Source organism: Ovis aries, chromosome 18 (genome assembly GCF_016772045.2).
Source record: "Ovis aries strain OAR_USU_Benz2616 breed Rambouillet chromosome 18, ARS-UI_Ramb_v3.0, whole genome shotgun sequence".
Classification (NCBI taxonomy): domain Eukaryota; kingdom Metazoa; phylum Chordata; class Mammalia; order Artiodactyla; family Bovidae; genus Ovis; species Ovis aries.
This window is the reverse complement of record NC_056071.1, coordinates 47,638,706-47,647,778: the sequence shown is the minus strand read 5'-3', so window position 1 is coordinate 47,647,778 and position 9,073 is coordinate 47,638,706. Positions and strand designations below refer to the sequence as shown.

General features: G+C 38.3%; 1 pseudogene; it reads right to left on the bottom strand.

The window, feature by feature from the left end:
- Positions 1-437: 437 nt before the first annotated feature.
- The window catches only part of LOC101107050 (S-phase kinase-associated protein 2-like), a 50,902-nt pseudogene continuing 42,266 nt past the window's right edge, over positions 438-9,073 (bottom strand).

Genomic DNA, 9,073 nt, shown 5'->3' with positions numbered 1-9,073 from the left:
ATTCTCCAGGCAAGAACACTGGAGTGGGTTGCCATTTCCTTCTCCAATGCATGAAAGTGGAAAGTGAAAATGAAGTTGCTCAGTCGTGTCAGACTCTTCGCAACCCCGTGGACTGCAGCCTACCAGGCTCCTCCATTCTTGGGATTTTGCAGGCAAAAGTACTGGAGTGGGGTGCCATTGCCTTCTCTATTCATTTCTAAAAAGCAACACTTCATAGTTTCCTCTCTCCAGTGGTTCCCTAATATACTAGTAGAAGGAAGGCAATGGAAAACCAAGAATAAAAATAGCTGAGCTCTCCACAGTTGGGCTTCCTGCCCACTTGCCATGTTCAAAGAAAAGAGAAGATACCATTCTGCAATACAGGCTTCATAAACACCTAGGCTTCTCCAGTGACAGCCTGCATTTGATGCCCCATTTCTCTTGGTTCTTCCTGTTGCCAATGGTCAGCCTGGCGATGGTGGTGAAATGAGAGCAATTAACCTGTAGATGAGGGAAGACTTTCTTTAACAGTTGAAGAGTACTGTCTGGCACAGTTTCAAAGACTTGTAGTGTTTTTTATTTTTTAATTTTATTTTTTTACTTTACAATACTGTATTGGTTTTGCCATACATTGACATGAATCCACCACAGGTGTTCATGAGTTCCCAACCCTTTCTCCAAATTCAAGTAAAGTTTCAGGTATTATGTTAAAGCACCGACTGAGTGATAGGTGTTGCAGGTAGCTGAGTTGTTAAAATTCTGGAAAGCAGTCATTTTTCAGCATGACACTATCGTTTAAGTCTAGGTGGATAAGACTGGGACATCTTCCAACTAAGGTAGAGACATCTGGTCTCTGCAGATTCTTTCGATATGAAAATTCAGCTGGGTGATGGTCTCTAACACGTGTGCAACAACCACCTGTATGTGCTTTTTGGTTAAGCCATAGCACCAAGAGACGTTCAGCTCATCCAATCTGGAAGAGCTGCTCAGCAGAGTCTTCAGGGAAGATTCAGAGAATCCAGAACATCCAGAAAGGTTTAGTCGCAGTGAATCTGTGTTTTGAGCAAGAGGCCAGAGGCCTTCCAGGCTGAGATTCAGCAACTTGGAACAGTGAGACAGAAGGCCATGCAGATAGATACATCGATCACGGAGTTTGACAGGTCCAGGTGCTATAGAGGAAAAGGGCTGAAATGTTCATCTAAGGGTTGGTGCATAAATGATCATGGACAGCGGAAGGGACCCCTCGGGACAGCAGCCGACCAACCACATCTGGGTAGAGGTTTCTTCCCGCAAGGTCTCCAGTCTGCCAGAGAGACTCGTCAAACCTGGAGTGTCTTTATTTCCAGCACCCCTGTGAAAGGAAGGGCAGGGACTCCCGTGTTCTCACAGTGCGAGTCGCTAGATGATACCATCTCTTACAAACACTGGAATCTTCCAGGAGTTCAGAGAGGCACAGACAGGAAAAGATTCCTAAGAGCAGCAGGTCTGGAAGGTAGTCCCAAGACAGTCCAGAGCCACTGTCTTCAGATCGCTGTGGAAAGCAGGTGTGGCTCGTTCCAGCCTAATCCTGCAGAGCTCCTGGACGGGAATCTCTGTGACATAAATAGGAGATTCACAAGGTTTCAAGTACTTTATGTAAGAAGAAACGCCACCAACTTGGACTGAAAAGGACAAAGAGAGTAGAAAATTAAAGAAGGGTGTAGCCCATGTACCCTCTCATGCTCCAAATATTAATGGCAGGAAACAGACTGATAAAGCTACCCAGCTACAAATACTTGATATTTTTGATGAAAAAACAGGACTCAGATGGGAGATGCTACAGCCTAGAGAGAAGAATGATGAAACACAGCATTGTCCCCAGCTCTTGAAATCTAATGGCGTTTGGCAGGCTGAGTTTCAAAAGTTTTGGGGACTGGTGAGTACTTTTTTTCTTTCCATTTTATCCATTTATGAACTACATATATGAAAATATTAACCTATTCCTATCTCACCATGTATTATGGGAGCAGATAATTTGTTCTTTAGTTTCACAAGTCCATAGATGGAGAGAAACTATACCAGGAAGAGATTATCAGAGAGTCTAATATATATCTAATTTAGATAATACAGATGATGATACATAGAATTTTTACTTGATGAGATAGAGATAAGACTTTGGCCTTTAAGTTGATGCTGTAATGCACTAAGACTTTTGAGGATATTGGGATGTATTGTATATATATTTTTATATGGGAAGAATGTGAATCTTTTGGAGCCAGAAGGTAGACCATAGAAGGTAGAATAATATTCCCCCAAGATATCCATGTTCTAATGCCTGGAGCTTGCGAATATGTTAATTTATACAGCAAGAGAGACTACAGATGTGATTAAGAATATGGAATCTGAGATGGAGAAATTATACTGTTAAAAAATATATATATACACATATATATATGTATATAAAGGAAGGTTATAGTCCATGGGGTTGCAAAGAGTTAGACACGACTTAGCAACTACACCTACACCGGGACCTATGAGAAGCAAACGTCTGTCCTTCCTTCATATATATACATATATATTTAACAGTATAATTTCTCCAGGAAAATTATTTCCTGACTGTGGTCAAAGAAAGATGTGATGATGGAAGGGGATTCAGCGGATGACAAGGACTTGGACTGCCATTACTGGTTTCGAAGATGAATGAAGGGGAACATTAGCTGTAAGTATTCTCTGGACTGTAGAAGCTGAGAATGACCCTTAGTTTATAGCCAGTGAGAAAGAGGGACTGCAGTCCTGAAACCACAAGGCAGTAAGTTCCCCCAGCAACTCAAATAAGCAAGTAAATATATCATGCCTCAGAGAAGACAGAAAGGAGAGTAGCCCTGTTGACGTCTTTATTTTAGTACAGTGATACCTGGATTAGATTTGTAACCTATAGAATTGTAATATAAAATTTTGTGAAGATTAAGCCATTACATTTTTCATTATTTGTTATGGCAATAACAGAAAACCAATACAGATGTTACTGAAAACTGTGAGCTTACCATTTATAAAGTAGCACGAAATTCAGTGCGACTGTAACACAAAGTAGTTAGTTAGGAATGGCAAGTGAGGTGATGAAGCTATCAAGAAGGATGGGACCAGATTATGCAAAAAGCTTTTCATCTAATGGGATTCTTTGTTACATTAAGTGGAGACCAACTATTGATATATTAGGTTAAAAAAAAAAAAAAGAAACATTTTGGAAAATGACCAAAAAGCAAAGCAACTCTAGAAGGCCAAAAGCAAAACTTACCCAGAACAATGCTTCCACTACTACTTGGCACACTGAGTCCACAAATGAGTGGATTTTAGCCATCACTTTGATTTTGCCTCAGTTGCTACAAATTCTGTTCTGGACACAGATATTCTGAAAATCAAGCCCAGATTAAATGCACATAGTCCACACTCTTTCTACCAGAAAGTTGATGGAAAAAGCATAGGTATCTCTGACTGCTACAATGAAAACAGGAAATTTGCTACTGCAAAATTATACTCAAGGGGAAAGTGGAAAACAGGAAGGGGAAATTGTCACTGAAAAAGACAAATGTATCAACTTTTGAATGTGTAGCAAGACTATGAATAGATGTAAGCATAAAAGACCAAGGCTAATCTACCAGACCCATGAAGTAATTTAGGAATGTACAGTAACAGTAAATCACATACAATTGCCACTATGTTCTCATTAATAAAAGAAACCACAGAGAGAAAAGGGATGCATAATAAAGGAAAAGAAACTATCAATCAATCTTGAAGAAAAATAAATTATTTTCTGCCTGGTGAAACTTGTAAGTTTTTGTAATCAGGTATTCTACAAGTTTTCAGAGTGAGTGAGGAAGGTGAATATTTGGTTGAATGTGAGCAATGACTCAGAGAAAGAATTCAAGAATATGAGAAACAGTTACACACATGTGCCTCTCAATGGATGCTAAAGTAAATAGCACTAAGCAGGTTGATGGTTTGGAAATCTAGATACAAAGAAACTTTGATATCATCCTGTGCTGGGAAAGAGAGGTTCCTTTAGCTAGTAACATCCAAAAACTATCATTTGCTGGGCATGTACTGCATTCAGGCACTCTACTAATTGTTGACATAATACCCTCACAGAAGTTCTAGAAACAGATATTCTGTTTTATAAACAGAAATTCTGAATTACAGAGAAATTTGGGAATTTGAGTTCATAAAAATATCACAGGATAGGTCAAGACCTAAATTGAGTCTACTATGACTCAAAATTCTGTATTTTTTCTATATAGTTTCCATACTAAATTTATTAATTAGGTCTTTTCAGCACAACTATGTGATAAGATTTATGGCAATCAGTGTTTCACTTCAAATACTACTCAAAATTTGGCTGTAAAATGGATATATGCCAATAACTAACATGAACCATGATAAACAGTGTCAGACTTAATGTTGACGTATGTGTAACACGTGCTATTTTAAAGAATTTCTTCCTGAAAATTTTTGATACTGATCCTTTCCTGAGAACAGCATTTCTAAAGCTCTACTCGTATAGGGATTTCTGCCAACACCTTGATTTTAGCTCATGGTGATTTTAGACGTATGCTGGATTTCTAACCTAGAGAATTATAAGATAATATATTTGTGTTCTTTAAGCCATTACATTTGTGATTACAGCAGCAAAAGAACACTAATACAAAACCATCCCAAATAAAAGCCCATGCCCAGATGGCTTTACTGGTGAATTCTCTCAATCCTACTTAAAGTCTTCTAAAAAATAGAAGTAACACTTACTTATTCAGTAGTTAGTATTACACTGATATGCAAACTAGACAAAGATGTCACAAGAAAGCTACAGACCAAAAGTTCAACAAAATACTAATAACAAACCAAATCCAGCAAAAAGATTATTCACCACGACCAAGCAGAACTTTCTGCTGGAATGCAAGACTGGATAGAAAAGAAAACAACTTCCTCACCCTGATGCTTGCTATCTTGAAAAACCCACTATCACTATATTTAGTGGTAAAAGATTGAATAATTTCCCTTTAAAGTTAGGAACAAGATACCCACTCTAACCTGAATGTTCTAGCCATAGGAATTAGGCAAAAAATAAATAAAAGGCCTTCAGATTGGAAACGAAGAAGCAAACCTATTCATAGAGGATGTGCTCTTGCACACAGAAAATCCTGAATAATATAGAAAAAAATAATCCTAGAACTAATTAACAAATTTAGCAAAGGTGTAGGATATGAGATCTATATACAAAAATCATTTAATTTCTAATCCTCTAGCAGTAGACCAATTAAAATGCAATTAAGAAAGCAATTCCATTCACAGTAGCAGCAAACATAACAAAATACTTAGGATTAAATTTAAAGAAGTATAAGACGTGGGTATTAAAATCTACAAAACATTGTTGAACATAATTTTAAGAGAACTAAATCAATGGAAGACCATTCAATATTCAGATGACTTGAAAGACTTAATGTTAAGATGGAAATACATTGTGTATTTTATACAGTTTTATAAATAAAGTTGAAGAGAGAAGAAATGGATATTTTTGAAGGGTAGAAAACTACCTTTCAAAATTGACTCAGGTAGAGAGAAAAGGCTTAGACTAAATAAAGACAATAGAATAGATAGTAAGAGATTTAAGAGCTCTCCCAGCTTCAGGCCCATATGATTTTATAGCAGTTATCATTAAGAAATGCTTATATATAAAATAAAATTTAAATAAGTCTACATCACAGAAAACAGAGGAAAACATTCAGTCTTACTTTTATGAAATGTATGTAACACAGTTCTCAAAACCTGGTAAAGAAAGCTATAGAGATGTTCATGTACAAGTATTACACACACACATACACACGCACGCACACACCTCTTAACTCAAAATCTAGCATCTTAACAAAAAAGTCAGGATAAAATGAAAAGCTACCCAATTTCTCCACTGATGTTTAACACTGTGTTGAATGTACCCACAAGTGCAATTAGACAAAAGAAAGGAAGATAGATCTTACAACTGCAAAGGAGAAGGTAAAATAATTTATTGCAACGATCGGACAGTTCAAACTTAAAATCTGTACTTTCATTTTGCCACAATTAGGTAGAGAATTTTATAAACGACAAGTTATATATCAGCACACAAGACTCAAGAAGCTTCATACATACAAAAATGTTACCAGAGATAATAGGAGGCTTTATTTACAATGGTGAAATAAATGAGTAAGTTGGCACTCCATTTTCTAAGATAGGAATACAATGTCCCAAAGAATCTCTGTCCCTCAAAAAGATATGTTAAAGTCCTACCACCGGGAACCTGTGAATGAATGTAGCCTTATTTAGAATTAAAGTCTAATCAAGTTAGTCATTAGGATGCGTCTTACTCCAATATGACTGGTGTTCTTCTAAGAAGAGAAAACAGAGACATAAGGAAAGGAGAAAGTCATGTGATGACAAGGGGAGAAACTGGAGTGATGATTCTGTAAACCAGGGAACACCAAGGATGGCGGGCAAACACCAGAAACTAAAGGTTCTTCCCCTAGAGGCTTTTAAAGGTGGGGTGGACCTACCAACACTTCGATTTTGGATTTCTAGCTTCTAGGACTATGACACAAAATTGTGTGTTGTTTAAAGTCATTCCGTTTATGGTACTTTGTTGTGGTAACACTTGATAACTAATAAAGATGACTGTCTTTCCTAATATATATTAAGTTTAACATGAGTCCAAGTTTCTTTGAAGGAACAGACAAGTTAGGATAACCTGAAAATTTTTGGAAAACAAGAAAAGTTTTAACAGAGTAGCCTCATTAATCATTAAATGGAATACAAAGTCTCTATAAATAAAATAGCGTACTATGTGTTAGTTGCTCAGTCACATCGACTCTTTGCAATCCCATGGTCTGTAGCCCACCAGGCCTCCCTGTCCATGGAATTCTCCAGGCAAGAACACTGGAGTGGGTAGCCATACCCTTCTCCAGCAGATCTTCCTGACCCACGGATCGAACACAAGGCTGCTGCATTGCAGGCAATTTCTTTACCATCTGAGCCACCAGGGAAACCCTAGAACAGTGTGGCAAAAGTGAAAAGTGACGTCGCTCAGTCGTGTCCAACCCTTTGCGACCCCATGGACTGTAGCCCACCAGGCTCCTCCCTCCATGGGATTCTCCAGGCAAGAGTACTGCAGTGGATTGCCATTTCCTTCTCCAGGGGATCTTCATTTCCTTCTCCAGGGGATCTTCCCGACCCAGGGATCAAACCCGGGTCTCCCACATTCCTGGCAGATGCTTTAACCTCTGAGCCACCAGGGAAACCCAAAGAGTGCAGTACTGGTGTAAAAATATAAAGAACAATAGAAGAGAATAGAAAATGCCAGAAATATACCCAGCTGCATATGGGAATTTAACATATGATAAAGGAGGTTTCCCAAACTATTAAGGATAAGGTCAATTTTTTAAATAAATGGTTTGAGGATAATCAAAAAGAAAAATACTGGATTCATTTCTCATATCACACCTCAGGATAAATCCCAAATGAACCAGCTATCAAACCTTAAAATAAAAACACGCATATCCTATGTCTCCTTCATTGCAGGTAGGTTCTTTATCACTTGAGCCATTGGGGAAAAAAGTATAAAAATAATACGTGGATGAATTTCTCTAGAAGCTTAAATACAGAAAATGTCTTCATTTCAGTTCAGTCACTCAGTTGTGTCTGACTCTCTGAGACCCCATGGACTGCAGCATGCCAGGCCTCCCTGTCCATCACCAACTCTTGGAGCTTGCTCAAATGTGTGTCCCTCGAGTCGACACCATCCAACCATCTCATCCTCTGTCATCCCCATCTCCTCCCACCTTCAATCCTTCCCAGCATCAAGGTCTTTTCAAATGAGTCAGTTCTTCACATAAAGTGGCCAAAATATTGGAGTTTCAGCTTCAGCATCAGTCCTTCCAATGAATATTCAGGACTGATTTCCTTTAGGATTGATTGGTTTCATCTCCTTGCAGTTCAAGGGACTCTCAAGAGTTTTCTCCAACACCACAGTTCGAAAGCATCAATTCTTCAGTGCTCAGGTTTCTTTATAGTACAACTCTCATATCCATACATGACTGCTAGAAAAACCATAGCGTAGACTAGAAAATGTCTTTTGTCTCAATATTTAGAAGCAATAAGGGAAGTAAGGTTAAATTTAACTACATAAAAACAAAATACTATGAAAAAAGTAACACATATGTAAAGGTATATATTGGAGAAGGAAATGGCTACCCACTCCAGTATTCTTGCCTGGAGAATCCCAGGGACGGGGGAGCCTGGTGGGCTGCCATCTATGGAGTCGCACGGAGTTGGACACAACTGAAGCGACTTAGCAGCAGCAGCAGCAAAGGTATATATACATACAAATATATACATATAGATTTAAACAAATGACAACTTGGTGAAAAATATTGTACCTTCAGTCACAGAAGAAAAATTAGTGCTTCCATTACATAAAAACATTTAAATAGGAAAGAAAAAATCAATAACCTGGTATTAAAATGTGCAAGAGGTGTAACATATAGTTCTCAATAAAATGACGTGTCAATAGTCCTTAAATATATTAAAAGATGATCAACTTTTCTATCAGAGAAATGTATAATTTTTACCATGAGATATAAATTCTCATTTACATATTGAAACATCCAGAAATTTGACATGCTCTACTGGTGTGAAACAGGCACTCCTCACAGACTATTGGTAAGAATCTAAAACTGTGCAACCTTTACTGACAGAAAATTATCAGTATCTAGAATTATGTATGTGAGTAGGCGATGACACCCCACTCCAGTACTCTTGCCTGGAAAATCCCATGGACGGAAGCGCCTGGTGGGCTGCAGTCCATGGGGTCGCTAAGAGTCAGACACGACTGAGCAACTTCACTTTCACTTTTCACTTCCATGCACTGGAGAAGGAAATGGCAACCCACTCCAGTGTTCTTGCCTGGAGAATCCCAGGAACAGGGGAGCCTGATGGGCTGCTGTCTATGGGGTTGCACAGAGTCGGACACGACTGAAGCGACTTAGCAGTTAGCAGAATTATGTATACATTTACCCTTTTCTAGCATTTGCATCTT